At 37.9% G+C, this 17,734-nt stretch overlaps 1 long non-coding RNA gene across 12 annotated transcripts in view; it reads right to left on the bottom strand.

Annotated features, from left to right (window-relative positions):
- Nucleotides 1–17,734, bottom strand: part of LOC144298994 (uncharacterized) — a 67,320-nt gene that overhangs the window by 20,187 nt on the left and 29,399 nt on the right. For 10 of the 12 annotated variants that reach the window (XR_013365825.1, XR_013365823.1, XR_013365817.1 and 7 more), the window contains 3 exons: nt 9,922–9,979; nt 6,379–6,506; nt 394–1,347 (listed from right to left, as the gene is read on the bottom strand). This is a non-coding gene — a long non-coding RNA (uncharacterized LOC144298994). The remainder of the gene's footprint in view (nt 1–393; nt 1,348–6,378; nt 6,507–9,921; nt 9,980–17,734) is intronic. The other 2 variants (XR_013365826.1, XR_013365827.1) reach the window with 1 other exon arrangement.

Below are 17,734 nucleotides of genomic sequence, written 5' to 3'. Positions count from 1 at the left end.
CTGCCTATGTCTCTGCCTCTCTCTGTGTCTCTCATGAATAAATACATACAATCTTAAAAAAAAGAAAAGAAAAAGAAAACACAAGAGACAATCTCCATGATCTGGAGGTAGACAAATGTTTCTTACACAGGATATAAAAAGTAACAACTCTAAAGGAAGTATTTGATAAATCATACTATCAACTACAGAATGAACAAATCAACAGTGGCGTATTCATACAGTGGAATAGTGCACAGTGACCGCGTGTAACAACATGAGTGAATGTCTCAAATAAAATGATGACCCAAAGAAGCCAGAGGGAATACACAGCATATATTCCCACTTACATTAATTTCAAAAACTAGCAAAACACATGTATGAACATGGTGTTCAAAGTTAGGATATTGTTTATACCTGTGGTGGGAGACTTGGACTTGCTTGCTTGGTAAGAATTCATTGCGTTGTACAATCATGATTTGTTACTTTTCTGTAGGTGTGTAATACATCAACATGTATAAAGTTAAAACAAAAACACCTGATTTTTCTCCCCAGTATTCTTCCCTCTGAAATCTTCTGCATCTCAGTAAAATGGCAACTTCATCCAGTTGTTCAGGACAAAATCTGCGAGGCCATGCTCAACTTTTCCCTTCCTTTGACTCACCACACATGATCCACTACAAACTGCTGGCCCGGACATCCCTGCCACCCGCTGGCTGCCCCTGTCATCACTCACCTAGACTACTGTAATGGTCTCCTCACTGGTCTCTCCCAGTCCCACCAGACTTCTTCCTTTCAGGCTGACCTACACATGACAGCCACAGCAACCACTTGTAAAGCATATGGTGGCTCACTTCACCTAGTGCTCCAAAGCCTTCAAAGCCAAAGGTCTTCTATTATGTCCATGCCCTGCTCTGGGATCTGGTCGCAAAACTCTCCTCACTGCCCAGGTCACTCCAGCCAGAGACCTTCTTACTACTTCTTGGATGTGCCAAACACATTCTCGCTCCAGGCCCTTGGCACAGGTCATCTTCTCTGATATCCACACAGCTGACTCACCACTCCCTTCAGCTTTCTGCTCTGATGTTATTCCTCAGAGGTCTTTCCTGACAACTTCTTTAAGTTTTAAATTCCAGTTAGTTAACACAGTGTTCTTTTTTATGGCCGAACAATATTCCGTTGTGTATATGTATATACATATATATATATATATATACACATACATCACATCTTCTTTACCCATTCATTAGTTGATGGGACACTTGGGCTACTTCCATATCTTGGCTATTGTAGATAACGCTGCAAGAAACAACAGGTGTTGGCAAGGATGTGGAGGAAGGGAAGCCTTCTTTGCAAACTGGTGCAGCTATTCTGGAAAACAGCATAGAGGTTCCTCAAAAAGTTAAAAATGGAGCTACCATATGATCCAGCAATCACAGTACTGAGTACCCGAAGAAAACAACACTAATCCGAAGGAGTACATGCACCCCGATGTTTACAATGGCATTGTTTACGACTCCCTGGTAGTTTTTAAAAGATTCTTTGCAATCATGTTCAATCTCTTTTAGTCCAGCTTTAGTTTTCCTCATCATCCTTACTATTACATTGTAATATATTAAATGATACTTAGTTCATTGTCTGTAAGGTCCATTAAGATAGGTATTTTTGGTCTATAGATAATATATCTCCACTACCTACAACAGTGCCTAGCACATTTTTTTTTTTTTTTTTACTGAGTGTTGTTGAATTACTAAATATAATGAAAGAGATACTGAACCTTGATGCAGAAAGTCATAAAGCTATACCAGGAAGACATTAAAAAGATGGATCCTGTTCATGGATAGGAAGCCTGAATATCATAAAGGGTCAATTATCCAAAAATCAGTCTAAGTCTAATTAGGTATAAGTCCAATTAAAATCCTGAGCTTTTCATAAAATCTAACAAGATTGGGATCCCTGGGTGGCTCAGCAGTTTGGTGCCTGCCTTTGGCCCAGGGCGCAATCCTGGAGTCCCGGGATCGAGTCCTGTGTCGGGCTCCCGGCATGGAGCCTGCTTCTCCCTCTGCCTGTGTCTCTGCTTCTCTCTCTATGTCTATCATGAATAAATAAATAAATCTTTAAAAAAATCTAACAAGATTATCCCAAAGTCCACATGGCAGTACACAGCACTCAGAACAGCCCGACGGTATGAGGAAGGGTGTGCGCATGTGCAAGAGAGGAGGGCTGCTCTACCTCATAAGGGGCCTGGTGACCATGAATCTCTGCCGGGATGCCTGCAGACGATTCATACCATCATGGCCCTTCGCTGCTCTCCTCTATCTCACAGGGATGGATGTCTAGGAGCTACGCCTCCCTGGACTCTGCCAGCAGCTTCCTAGTTAGCATCTCAATGAAAGGGAGCCTCACTATACACCTCACTATACACCGTGAGGGCAGATGCATGACAGACTTCAGCAGATGTAAAATTTTGCAGCATCATTAAGGTGTATTTTTGCAAATCACTAGCCTAAGTAGCATTGACAGCTGATTATTGCCAGAGATTTTCTGTGTTTTCACCACCTTCCTGATGCCCTAAAAGTTAGTGGCAAATCTGACAGGTAGCAGTCACTTCCTGTGCCTTTATTCCTCCAGTCCTGCCACTGGTCTTATAAGCACCCATTTCTCCACTGTACGTCCATCTGTTCTTGCTCAAAATACTTAAGAGTGGTTTGTTTTCCTGACTGGACCCTATCTGAATGAAAAGCTATGATAAACAAAGTAGTGTGACAATGATTAACACAAACAGACAACCAGATGAATGTAGCAGAAAGCTCACATATATGTGGGGACTTGATATTTACAGAAGTAAACTACAGAACAGTGCGAAAAACATGAACTATTCATTACATATTGCTAGGACCCACTGCATAAGAAATACCGATTTCAAAAGAAGAAACAGGACACCAGGCTGGGTCAGTCAGTAAAGTGTGCAACTCTTGATCTCAGGGTTTTGAGTTCAAGCCCCACAGTGGGTGTGGAGATTACTTAAAATCAGAGAGAGAGAAAGAAAGAGAGATAGACAGACAAAGGAAAAGAAAAAAGAAACTGGATCCTTTCTCCTTACCACACACAAAAAATCAATTTCAGGTGAATTAAAGCCTTAATGTGAAGAATAACTTTTGTCAAGACTTACAGAACATTTTTAGTATTTCAGAGTAAGAAGAGATTTCATGAAAGACACATGCAAAAAAACATAAACCATAAAGGAAACTAATTTCTCTGCTCCAAAAAGCATCTTAAGCACGTGCGCTCCCTCCCTCTCTCTCTCTCTCTCTCTCTCTTCTGTCTCAAAACATTCAGAACAAAAGCCTGAGGTGGTTCTGAGTAAGGTGGGGTTAGGTTTAGGGTCGCCCAGGGAGGGATAAGAGTCTGGTCAGGGTGAGGAGGGCGACACTGAGGATGGGAAGGTGGCACAGGTATCAGAGAACAGGCTGGGTGAGGAAGACGACCACGTGGAGGAGTGGCCAGAATGGCTCCATGTGGGGTACTGGGGCGTGAGTGGGTGAGTGGAGCATCCATTAGGGAAGCGGTAGTAGAAGTGATGGTGGCAAGGGGGACAGTGGGACTGATCAAATACACAAATATATTAAGGATAAGAGGAGTCAGGTTTCTCATGGTTGGAGTTACAAATATCGAAAACTAGAATGAGCCCTCTATGGTGTTGGATGGAAACTGGAATCACTGATGTAACTCATGTTTTACATCTACAGACTGATGTATCTATCAGCTGATGAATCAATCAACTGAAAGACATATTTATTCCCTAGTTCTGACTGGGAGGCTCTGACAGCAGCAACACCTTCATGGAATGAGAACCCTAACATTCACATACTGGCTTCTAAATACTAGACTCCCCTCAAAGAAACCAGAGCTCCTTGGAAAATGGCTGATTTTAGGCTGACTTTCAGAATGTGTGGGACACGTCAAAAGTGCACAGATGACAACTTTAGGGGCTTCCAATGGCCACATCAAGTACAATTTGAGTATCACAATAAATAACGTTAGTAACAAATCATAACCCCTTTAATAAAACGGAAAATTGTGTCCATACAGAAAGTACAAAAAATGAATAAATTGAAAGTTAATGAGGAATACGATAGTTTCTATCTGTAGTAATATTTTGGGGTTTTTTGCCTTGTTTTTTTGTTTTGTTTTGTTTTATTCTTCCTGAGATTTTCCACGTTACTTCTTACCATGCTATGCTCTCCTCTACACCTTGGAACATAACGGTATAATTGTGGTTTCAATGTCCTTGTTTCTTTAATTCTATCATCTGTGCCATTTCTTGTCAGTTTTGAATGAGCTTTCTTCTTATTAGGGTCGTATTTTACTACTCTACATCCCTGGTTATTATTGGTTAGATGCTGGACATTGTAATTTTTACATTGTAGGTGCTGGGGTTTGGGGAGGGGATAGAGTTTTCTTGTAAATATTTTTGCACTTTGTTCTGGGACACCATTAGGTTACTTGGAAACAGTTTTATCTTTTCAGGGCTTGCTTGTAATCTTCGTTAGGTTAGGACCAGAGCAGCCTGTAGTCCAAGACTAATTCAGCAATACCACTGAGGTAACTGTCTTGAGAACCCTACCTAATGCCATGTATCATGAGGTTTCTCAACTCTGGCTGTTGGGAACATGAACTATTCCTATTCTCATCCTTGTGAGCTCTACAAATGGTACTGTCTGTTCATTATGGTGGTTTTGTGTAGTTTCTCATAAACTTGTCAGAGACTTGAGGAGAACTCTTTGCCTATCTCCAGAGCTCTGTTTTTCTTTCTCCTTTCTGCTACTCTGTTCTGTGAACTCTAGCCATTGACCTCCCCAAATCCTCAACCTCAACTCACAGAGACCACTAAGCTTTGAATGAGTTTCCCTTACCTGTGATGAGGTCTGGAAACTCTCTGGGCAATCACGGGGCTCACCTGAAGGGTCAATATCCAGCACTGTCTAGCATCTGACATCTCAAAACTACTGTTTCCCATATTCTGTTAGATTTCTGTTATTGTTTAAGACTGCAGCTGTGATCGTATAGTGGTTAGTACTCTGCGTTGTGTTTAAGACTGCAGGGTAAGTCTGGACCCTGTTATCCTGTCATGGCTGAGAAGTAGATGTGGAGCATAGGGTATTTACATTGTTTCAAAGGAACTCTCCACAAAATATTTTCCAATTACAAAGAGAAAGAGACTAACTTTACATAGAAAAGCCTGGCAGACATCATTTTAATGAAGTGACCAAAACAAACATCATCAAAAATGGGACAAATTGGAATCATGTGCCATTTTATAACAATGGTCCTTAACTGGATACACTGAGAAGATCACAGCTTTACTTCTGTGATATTCTTGCCAAAGCTGAACCTAATCATGAGGAAACATCAGAAAAACTCAAACTGAAAGACATTCTACAACACAATTGACCTGTGAACTGTGTAAACATTTTGGAAATTAATTGGTAACAACTATAAAAGATGTTTATAGCCTATGACTTAGCAATCTGACTTCTAAGTACATAATTCTAAAGAAATTGATACATATGCACAAGAAGAAACCTATTGGAACATCCATATGGTATTATTATACCAGAACATGAAAATCAACTTAAATACCCACCAAGAAGAGAATGCTGAAATGCATAGCACTGGGAAAGAATGAACGAAAGCTGCACATACCAGCATGCATAAATCCCATCAACAATGATGAGTAAAAATAATCTATTACAGACATGCATGGGAATTATGACAGCAGATTTACAGGGTGGGTAGGAGGAGGAAATAGGATCTGGAATACGCCAGCAGTTTCAAATGTATTTATAATGTTTCATTTCCTAGGATAAAGGGCATACACAGGTTTTCATTATGTTATTCTTTTTACCTTTCTTTAAAACTGAAAACCTTTTTTATTGAAAATTGTTGCTAATCTAAGTTGGCAACATTTTCATCCAAAGAAGTTAAAATTAAAAATAAATAAAAAAATAATAAATAAATAAATAAATAAATAAACAAAAAAAACAAAGAAGTTAAAATAAAACATTGCTAAAATGGATCCATTTATCATGGGTTTTCTGGAAAATGTACTCATAAGGAAGTTGGACACAGGTACTATCAGATAACTTCATCAGATTAACAAATAATTCCCAAAACATCCGGCTAATTTTGACAGCAAGGTTATTGATTTGATTTAGAACCTGTCCAAGTTGATAACTGTCCAGATTTGAATAACTGACAAAGCTTTATCATAACTTGAAAGGTTGAGTAGGATGGCCATTATCAAACAGTACTGATGAGTAATAGTATATAGGACATTTACTATGTGGCTGTAGACAGCTATACACATTCAACTTCATCAAAAAATATAAAATAACTTACCAAGTGAAAGTTGTATTTTTAATCAGGAGTCATGGACACAGATCAGATGAGTGTACAGGATAAGAGAACACTCTAGAGTTTACAGTTTCCTATCAAAAGTAACAAGGTAGAGTCGTTTCTTTCATAATCTGTGGACAAAAACAATTGAGAAGGAGAAAATTCCTCTGGACTGGACATGTAGGCTTAAGAATGGTTACTTTAGGGGCACCTGGGTGGCTCAGTCAGTTAAATGTCTGCCTTGGGCTCAGGTTGTGATCCTGGGTCCCAGGATCGAGCCCCACATTGGAGGCCCTGCTCAATGGGGAGCCTGCTTCTCCCTCTCTCTCTGCCCCTCACTCCTGCTCTCTCTCCCTTTCTCTCAAATAAACAAAGAAATAATCTTTAAAAAAAAAAAAGAAGAATGCTTACTTTCACGGTAATCTTAAAAAAAAAAAAAAGCCAGTAAAAGTGGTTATATGTACAGGTTCCTAAAATGCTAATGACTTCACAACTGAATAGATACCAGATTGCTTTCTGAGATCATCCCAATCCCTGACCCTCTATACCCCATTCCTACCCAGATCCTAACACAGAGAATTGCTTTGTGGCTTTTCAAACTTCCAAAATTTACAGAAGGATGTTGCCATTTCTACCGAAGGATATGTTTTGGATACATCATTCTGGCCACAAAACAGCAGCTGGCATTTAGCATATTCCTTTTGAAAAATAAGTTGCAAACAATGGCTTTTTTCTTTGAAAATTTGTTTTTTTTAAATATATTTTTAAAATATTTTATTTATTTATTCATGAGCAACACAGAGAGAGAGACAGAGAGAGAGGCAGAGACACAGGCAGAGGGAGAAGCAGGCTCCATGCAGAGAGCCCGACGTGGGACTCGATCCCAGGTCTCCACGATCACGCCCCGGGCTGCAGGCGGCGCCAAACCACTGCGCCACCGGGGCTGCCCTCTTTGAAAATTTGTAATCAAAGAATTCTTTGGAAAGATAACCCACATGCAGTAAGATTTGCATAATGCCTTCCATAAATCATGAAAGATCTGTTTTTATATTTATATTAATTTGGATATTCTTGTTAAATCACACATGCAGAAAGCACACATATGCAGAAGAGCATATATATGCTCTTCAACTTCCAAAAGATTTTGAAAGGCTGTAAATGAAAGCACAGAATAAAATCCATAGATACAAAAGAGTCAAGTAATGAGGAGGGTGAAGGAAGAAAATGAGTTACACTAGAGAGTTTTATCAGATGGCAGTCTGTGATCAGTCACACAAAACTTCTTCCCAAGGGCTCCTCTAAGTCAGGATGGTGTAAAGCAGCAGACACAGGCAGAAAGTTTCATTTAGAGACGCAGGCAGAAAGTGGCAATACTCTCCATCCTCTAGGCCTTGGCTTGTGACCTACACCATGCTCCATCTCGAGGCTTCCACCAGCAGCCCCAATAACAAGGAACAATCAAGTGACTCCTCCGCACAAAAGGCCAGAGCTTTTAACATTGCTCTCTATCACCTTTTCTTCATCTTTTTTTTTTGCATAACTAAGGTGGCTTTGGGAGAACTTCTAGAAAACGTAGCTGGGGAGTCCCTGCATCCTTGAGACCACAGACTTGGTCGCTAAGTCACTGAGAGAAGTCTCGCCACAGCCAAGTTTTGCTGGTCACAGCAGTGCACTAAATGCTGGACATTTGTCAGGAGCTTGAGGATCAAAAGGTTACTGAACATTTCCCACTTATTACTTCCTAGACTTTCTGTTCTGGCTTTTTCCTCTCTCCCTTGCTGTGCTCTGAACTCCAGGCAGAGGATTTTATGTTTATTGTAGAATGAACCGATAAAGGGAAATGGTGGAACTGGGAGGACTTTCTGTTAACGTGACTCATAAACTTTAATGGTTTATTACCCTGAAAGACATCCAATTACCACAGCTCTAATATCTTGCTAATCTTGTATTAAGTTTTTTTAAAGGGCAAAATGTCAATGAATAGTAGTATCTCTACTTTCCATTTTCTGAAAATTAAGCTGAATCTTAAAATGATATCATGAAAGTAAAATGCTTAACTCATCAGATTAGAGTATGGTTAACACATAAACATTTTCCTACTATTATTTTCCAGGTTAACTTAGAATTCCTCTTTCAACACATCATATCATAGAATAATTTGTCAACAAGAATATTCAGCATGACTTAAGGAAACATCAAGATATTCTAAATTTCTTAATGTGAGAAGCACTCTGCATTTGCTGGTCCACAGGTAACATAAAGCAGAAATGTTACTTAAACTTAGAGAATTTATTCCTCAGTTGATCATGGAAGAGAGGTAACACTGCCCTTTGAAATAATAATTGGCTACTTTTTGTCAAATTATATTTATAAATGCATATGTAGAAAGATAAAATATAACCAAATCAGCATGATGTTACCTCAAGTCTGATTTTTGTCAACTAATTCTAAATCATAATTATGCCTAAAAATTGACAATGGATGAGTATTTTTCTCTAAAATTTCTCTAGCACAACCAAGCACAAAGTAGTGGTTCTAGAGGTTGGATTTATTATAACTAAATGAAATAAATTTGCAATTTTCCTCAATATTCCCTAAAGGTAAAGAATGAGAATTTACACTTGGAATTACTTCTAGGTTATTATGTTTCTAACACAGTAAATTGGCCCATAGAAGCAGTACCCTCTACTAACACCTAACAAAAAAATTGTTTCTCATTCTGAGGAGATATTATCTTCAGACATTCCAAGTTTTGAGTTATAAACATCCAGACCCCTTAAAGAAGAAAAACAAAAACATTTTCAGTTGGGAAAAGTTTCACTAAGCTTTTATTGTCTTATCAAACTGGATGTCATGAAACTAGGTTTCATTTTTCATTAAAGATGGAACTTTGAGTGGAGGGAAATAGATTCTTACATATGCTCTTTACAGATTAACTGGAAAAAATCAATATATTTTCTTTTTCAAAATAACACAAGATTATAGAAGAGAAAGGGGAAATCACCCAAATCCCACTATCACTTAGATAAAACTAGTTTTAATTTTTTGCTGAATATCCCTCTAAGTATTTCAAATTATGATAAAATATACCTAAAATCTACCATTTTAATCATTTTAAGTATACGACTCAGGCATTAAGGACATGCACAATGTTGTGCAACTGTTGCCAGAATTTTTTCTTTCTTTCTTTCAAACAGAAACTCTGTATCCATTTGTTATGGATTGAATTATGTCCTTCAAAAAGAGATATTGATGTGCTAACCTCAGTACCCCAGAATGTGACCTTTTTCGGAAATAGGGTCTTCATAGAGGTAACGAGATGAGGCCATCAGGGTGGAGCCTAACCCAATATAGCTGGTGTCCTTACAAGGGAAATTTGGACAAACACAGACATGCACAGAGGAACGATGAGGTGAAAAGACACAAGGAAATACCATGAGAAGGAAGAGGATAGGTGTGATGCATTTATAAGTCAAGGAATACCAAAAAATGCCAGCAAACTACCAGAAGCTAGAAAGAGGCAAGAGGCAAGGAAGGATGACTCACCTACAGGTTTCAGAAGGAACACGGACTTGCTGATACCTTGATTTTGGACTTCCAGCCTCTAGAACAGAGAAAATGAGTATCTGTTTTTTAAGCTAGTACCAGTTTGAGGTGGTCTGTTATGGCAGCCCTCAGAAATAAACACACCATTATACAATATTAGCCTCTCTACTTCCCGAACCCCTGATAACCTTTATTCTACTTAGTCACTATAAGTTTGCTATTTTAGGTACTTCATGTAATTGGAATTTGCCCTTCTTTGTGTAGCTATTCCACTTAGAGTATTTTCAATGTTCATCTTATGTTGTAGAAAGAATCAGAATCTCATTCCTTTCTATGGGTGAATAATATTCCATTGTATGTATAGACCACATTCTGTTTAACCATTTATCTGTTGACAGACACTGGGTTATTTCTGTCTTAGCTACTTTGAATAATGCTGCTTTACACACAGGCATACAACTATCTGTGTAAGCCCCTTCTTTCAGTTCTTTTGGTTATGCACCTAGGAACTGCGAGGTACAAAGTCCAATTTATTACTCTTCTATGAATTGTACTTTGGGGTCATATGTAAGAATCACTGCCTAACTGAAAGTAAAAAAGACTTTCTCCTATGTTTTTTTCTGGAAGTTTTATAGTTTTAGCTCTTACATTTATTTTTTTAAAAAAAGATTTTATTTATTTATTCATGAGAAAGACAGAATGAGAGAGAGAGAGGCAGGGAACAGGCAGAGGGAAAAGCAGGCTCCATGCAGGGAGCCTGATATGGGACTTGATCCTGGGACTCCAGGATCATGCCCTGGGCTGAAGGTGGCACCAAACCACTGAGCCACCCGGGCTGCCCCTAGCTCTTACATTTAGGTCTACGAATGATTCACTTAGAACCAATTGTAGTGTATGGTATTAAGTAAGGATCTAAGTTCTAAGTTCTCTTTTCTTCTTCTTTTTTTTTCCTATTGTTTTGTTTTGTTTGCATCTGAACATCCAACTGTTCCACCATCATATTCTGGAAAGATAAGCATTTCCCTAAAGAATTGCTTTGTCAATTTTGTTTGAAATACCACATGCTTCTGGCCAACCTGGAGTAATATTACCACTCTGCCTGAAACCAGGGAACAGACAATATACACACAACAATAGTTTTCAAAACACTACACATTAGGCAACAGAGATCAGGGACCCTGAGAGACAGGAAACAAATGAAGTGAGTTCTCCAGCTGTCTTAGCTTATACTACTTTGGTAGTTTCCAGGACATGATACCAGTAGCAGAAACCTAGTGGAGTTTGGGAGGCTCCTCGCAGGTGTAGGAAAAATAAGATGACTAGTTTGCAGGGCAGAATCCCAGAGAGGAGAGGGCTGCAAACCACCCCCTCAAGCACTCAGCTGAGTAATGATCAGCAATGTGAAGAAGCCGCCTGAGGCCTGGGAGAGCTCCATCCAACAGGGTTAGAGGGAACAGTACCAAGGATCAAGAAATGTGCCTGCTCTCTCCAGCCAGGAGAGATTCAGCTTCATGATTCAGGAAGCACCAGGTAAACAAGAGGGTCTTGCCTCTTGTTAGGGTATAATAAGCTCAAAAGCAACATCCAAAAGGATAAAACAGTTTCCAAGTACTTTAACTATGTCCCACAACACAGCTCTAAATATGTCATTAATACAAAAATATTCAGCATCCAAAAAGGTCAACTTAATTATGTCTGGCATCCAACAAAAGTGATCAAGCATGTGAAAAAACATGAAGTTATGACTAGTAATGAAGAGAAAATCATCTGTCTTTTTTTTATCTGTTCAGTCTTTCATCAAGCATGATTAACTGTAGGTTTTTTAAATGCCTTTACAATGTTGAAGAAATTCCCTCCCATTCATAATTTCTTGAGTTTTTATCAAACATGAGAGTTCAATTTTGCCAAATGATTTTTCTGTATCTAGAATAATCCTATCTTCCCCTAATTCTATTAACATGGTGATTTATGTTGTTTTTTTAATAACAGCTTTGAGATATCCATATACCATGTAATTTACCCATGTAAAATATATATTCAATAGTTGTTAGTATATTTAGAGTTGTCCAATCATTACTACAAGTTTGGGACATTTTCATCACCTCTAAGAAAACCCATATACTCATGAATATTCGCTCCCCACTTTCCACAAGCCACCAACTGATATTTTTTGTTCCCATGGATTTGCATGTTTTAGACCTTTCACATAAATGGAAACATACAATTTGTACGTGGTCTTTGTGATTGGATTCTTTCATTTGGCATCATGTTTTCAAGACTCATCCACAGTATATCTACGTACCAGTACTTCATTGCTTTTTATTGGAAAATAATATTTCATCGCATGGATATACCACATTATTTATCCATTCATCAGCTGACAGACGTTTCAGTTATTTCCACTATTATGAATAATGATGGCCTAAGCATTTATGTACAGATTTTTATGTAGATGTATGTTTTCATTTTTCTTGGGAGTTATACCTAGGAGTGGGACTGCTGGGTCATATAGCAACACTATGTTTAACATTTTGAAGAAATGTCGGGCTATTTCCAAACGTGGCAGCACTGTTTCACGTTCCCACTGGTAGTGGACAAGGCTTGTGATTCCTCCACATCCTCACCACCACCTGCTACTGTCATTTTCACGATAGCCATCCTAGTGGGAATGAAGTGGCACTGTGGTTTTAATTTGCATTTCCCTGATACTAATGACTTGGAGCATCTTTTCACATATATTAGCCATTTGTATATCCCTCGGAGAAACGTCTATTAAGATCCTTTGCTCATTTTTAATTTAGATTGCCTTTTCATTATTGAAATGTAGGAGTACTTTATTCTAGATACAAAACCCCTTATCAAATATGTGGTTTACAAACAGTTTATCCAACTGTGTAGGTTGTCTTTCACTTTCTTCATGGTGGTTTTAGAAGCACAGAAGTTTTGATTTACAGTGTACTTGTTTTTCTTTTATTGCTTGAGTGTTGGTAACATATCTAAGAAGCCACTGCTTAATCCTAGGTCATAATAATTTTTTTTAATTTTATTTATTCATGAGAGACACAGAGAGAGAAGCAGGGTCCATGCAGGGAGCCCGACGTGGGACTCGATCCCAGGATTCCAGGATCACGCCCTAGGCTGAAGGCAGACGCTCAACTGCTGAGCCATCCAGGCATCCCCAAGGTCATAATTTTATGGTTGTGTTTTCTTCTAAAAGTTTAATAGTTTTAGCTAACATTTAGATCTTGAATTCATTTTCAGTAAGTTTTGTATATAATAGGGATTTGAATTCATGCTTTCTCATCCTTGGCACCCTTGTCAAAAATCAACTGACCAGAGATATATATGGGTTTATTCCTTAAGTCTCAACTGTATTCCACTGGTCTATATGCCTATCTTTTTGGCAGTAATGCACTGTTTTGATTATTGTCACTTTATATTAATTTTGAAATTAGGATATGTGAGTCCACCAACATTGTTCTTTTTCAGGATTGTTTTGGCTATTCTGAGGCCTCTTGAATTTCCACATGGAGTTTAGATCATCTTATCAATTTCTGTAAAGAGCCACTGACGGGACTGAATTGAATCTGTAGATTGATTTACAGAATATCACTATAAGTTTTCTGATCCATAAACATGACTGTCTTTTGTTAGAAGGCAGAGGAGGGGCATTAATATATTGTCCGGAGTGAGAAGGCACTTTAATATTGAAAAGTTAAGCAAGCCACTCCATATCATTTACACATTTTATTCAGGGTAACTTGTTGATGGGGGATCAGGCAGGTGGACAGGTGATCCAGGTGGTATGCAGGCATTCTCACAGCTATTCTCCACCCAATCCCGACCTTACTCCCTAGCTTTTATGGAGGGGCATGGTGGTGAGGTCACAGGGTAGTTGTCCAAAGTGGGGCCCTCTGTGCACCAGTTATTTCTCCTGGTCACCTGAAGTGCTCCCTTCTGTGCATCACTTTAGGGGAGATCCAAACAAGCCTTCCTGCATTCCAGTATGGTGTACATTAACCTCCAAAGGGCCTGGAATACGTAGCCCCTAGGGAGTCATTGCATAGGCATGAACAAGGTGGAGAGCCAAAGATAGATTCAGTGTTGTCAGCATTCCTACAGTCTTACCTTCTACATTTAGGTCTTTGACTTTTATGTTTGGTACTTTTGGAATGTAAGTGTTGTGGGTTAAATTGTGTCCCCTCAAAAGATATAGAAGTTTTAACCCATCCACTATTTGTGAATGTGATCTTATTTAGAAACAAGGTCTTTGCAGATCTGAGTTAAGATGAAGTCATTAAGGTAGGCCTCAATTCAGTAGGACTGGTGTCTTTACATAAGGGAGAAATGTGGACACACAGACACAGACATACTTAGAACACCTTGTGATCAGGGTGATGCAGCAGGAGCCAAGGAATGCCAAAGATTACTAGCAAACCATCAGAAATTGAGGCATAAAACACATTTTCCCTCACAGCCCTCAGAAAGAACCAGCCCTGCTAACACTTTGATGTTGGAGTTGTAGCCACCAGAACTATGAGAAAATAAATTTCTGTTGTTTAACGCAACCAGTTTGTGCTTCATTATGGTGCTCCTAGCAAGCTAATACTGTAAGTTTTGTACTTTTTTTTCTAACTTTATTCTTAAGTATTTTATTCTTTTTGATGCTACTATAGATTATTGGTTTTTCATTATTGGTTTGTTCATTGAAAGTGAGTCTTCAGTATTGGTTTCTTAATTTCATTATTAAGGTTCTTAATTTCATTGTTGGTTTGTTCATTGAAAGTTGAGTCACAATATAACTGATTTTTGTATACTGATCTTGTATCCTGTAATCTTGTTAAACTTGGTTATTTTTCAGTGTATTCTTTAGGATTTAAAAAAAGATTTTATTTATTTATTTGAGAGAGGGAGAGCACGAGTGAGATGGGAGAGGGAGAAGCAGACTACCATGGAGCACAAAACCCATCACAGGGCTCAATCCCAGGACCCTGAGATCATGACCTGAGTTGAAGCCAGATGCTTTACTGAGCCACCCAGGTACCCTTCTTCAGGATTTTTTATGTACAAGACCATGATATATGCAATTAGAGATAATCTTACTTCTTCCTTTCTAAAAAGATGACTTTTTTCTTGCTTAGTTGTCCCGGCTAGAACCTCTAACATTAGTTAGCTCTTACATTAGTGTTTGTGGGTTTTTCTACCATGCCCTTTACCCTTCCTTCAAAGGAAGTTCCCTTCTACTCCTAGTATCTTGAGTGATTTTTAGCATCAAGGAGTGTCGAACTTTTTCAAACATCTTTTCCACATCTACCAAAATGTTACTGGTCTTTTATTCTATTCATGTGTAATGGTACAGTAACTGATTTTTGGATGATAAACAAACCTTGCATTCCTGCAATAAATCTCACTTGGTCTTAACACTTTTATATGTTGCCGGATTTGGTTTGCTAGCATTTTGTCGAGAGTTTTTGCATCTGTATTTGAGATACTAGTTTATAATTCTCTTTCTTTGTGATGTCTGGGGTGTCGGAGTAACAGTGGCCTCACAGAATACATTGTGAATTGTTCTCTCCTAATTTTGGGACAGGTTTGTGAAAAATTAATATTAATCTTTTTTAAAAGATTTATTAGAAAGCAAGTGAGCAAGTGTGGGGCGGGGGAGGGAGGAGCAGGGAGAGGGACAAGCAGACTCCATGCTGAGTGTGGAGCTCCATGCAGGGCTGATGTGGGGCTTAATCCCAGGATTTTGAGATCATCACTTGAGCTGAAACCAAGAGTAAGTAAGATACTCAAATGACTGAGCGAGCCACTCAGGTGTCCTGATATTAATCCTTTCTTAAGTAGTAGAATTCATTAGCAAAACCATATAGGCTGAGGCTTTTCTTTGTTGGACATTTAAATACTAATTCAATTTCTTAACATTTAGATACGCATATAGAGTTCCTATTTCTCCTTTATTTGGTAATTTGTCTCTAAGAACTTGTCTATTCTATTGATATTATCTAATTTCTGATGTTTAAGTTGTCCAATGTCCATTATGAACTTAAAGAAATTCATAATACTCTTTCAGTTCTTTGTAAGGTTCATAATCACTTCTCCTCTTTCAGTCCTCATTCTGGTAATTTGTGTGTTGTCTTTTTCGTTGGTTAGTCTAAGAAAAGACAATATTTAAAAATCTTTTCAGAGAACTAATTTTTGGTTCCACAGATTTTGTCTTTTTGTTTTCTATTTCATCAACTTCTCTTCTGAATGTTATTATTTCCTTCATTACATGATACTGATTTGGTCTTCTAACTTCAGGTGGATGTTTAGCTTATGAATTTTGGAATTTCCTAATATGTTTAAAGCTATCACCTTCTAAAGCACTGCTTCTGCTACATCTCATAAATTGTTTTCATGTTGTGTATTCATTTTTCAATTCAAGATGTTTTACATGACATTTCTTCTTTGGCTCATGAATTATTTAAGTGTATTGTTTAATATCCAAGTATTCAAGCGTTGCCCAAATTTCTTTCTATTGTTAATTTCTAATTTATCTATGTGTGGTTGAAGAATGTAACTTATTGCTTCCTAACTTAATTCTCTTGCACCGAGTACATAATTTGAATAATAATGCTCTATATGCACTTGCAAAGCATGTATATTCTGGCATTTCTGGGTGGAAAGTTCCATATACTTCAGTTAGACAAAGTTGGGATAATACTACTCAAGTTTTTCATATCCTTACTTTCTGTCTAGGTTTTTTTTACATCAATTACTAAGAGAAGAGTATTGAAGTATCCATCTATAATTGTTGAATTTGTCTCTTCTTCCTTTGAATTTTGCTTGGTTTTGCTTCATGTATTTGAGTGCACTGTTATTAGGTGCACTTATGAATTTAAATCTATCTGAAGTTTTGGCCCTTCTATCATTACAAAACATCTCTCTCCTTTGTTTCTAGTAGTATTTTTAAAAGTCTATTTGCTTGGTATCAATGTAGTTCCACCAGCTCCTTTGTGGTTAGTCTTCATGGTGCACATTTTTCTCTTTATATATTCATGCTATTTATATCTTTGAGTTTCAAGACTTTTGTATATACTTTGGATCTTGCAGTCTGACACACACCTTGTCTTTGGTTGCAATACTTACTCTATTCATATTTAATGTAACTACTGATATGGCAAGATTTACATATGCCAATTTGTTGTCTATGACTCAACATTATCATTATTAATAGATACAGACTCAGCAGTATAAGTGACCACAAATTATCAATTCCCTATTTTAATTTGGGTTTTCAATTTTTCACTCTTATAAATGATGTTAAGATATTAAACAATCTAGTATATATATTGCCTTGAAACAAATTTAAATGGAATTACTAGGTCAGAAGTTTTGCACATTTAATATATGAATATATATCAGCAACCTGCTTTCCAAAGAAGTTGAATTCATTAATACTGTTACAAACAACGAGTGAAGGTGCTTGGTTCCTCAACCTCTTGCCCAAATTGGGGTTTGTCTATGTTCAATTTTATTTTTTAAAGTGTTTTTTAAAGAGTTATTTGAGAAAGAGAGAACATGAATGGAGGGAAGGGCAGAGGGAGAGAGTCTCAAGCAGGCTCTCCACTGAGTGCAGAGCCCAATATGGGGCTCAATCTCATGACCTATGACATCATGACCTGAACCAAAATCACAAGTTGGATGCTTAACTGACTGACCCACCCAGGCATCCCTGTCTATGTTTTAAATCTTAAAGTTTGGTAATCTGATAGTACTGTATTAATTTCTACCTCTTTATTAATATACCCGATTTTTCCCTTTGAAATTA

The sequence above is a fragment of the Canis aureus genome, chromosome 27 (genome assembly GCF_053574225.1).
Source record: "Canis aureus isolate CA01 chromosome 27, VMU_Caureus_v.1.0, whole genome shotgun sequence".
NCBI lineage: Eukaryota > Metazoa > Chordata > Mammalia > Carnivora > Canidae > Canis > Canis aureus.
Note: the sequence above shows the minus strand (reverse complement) of the source record. Positions and strands in the feature narration are given on the sequence as shown.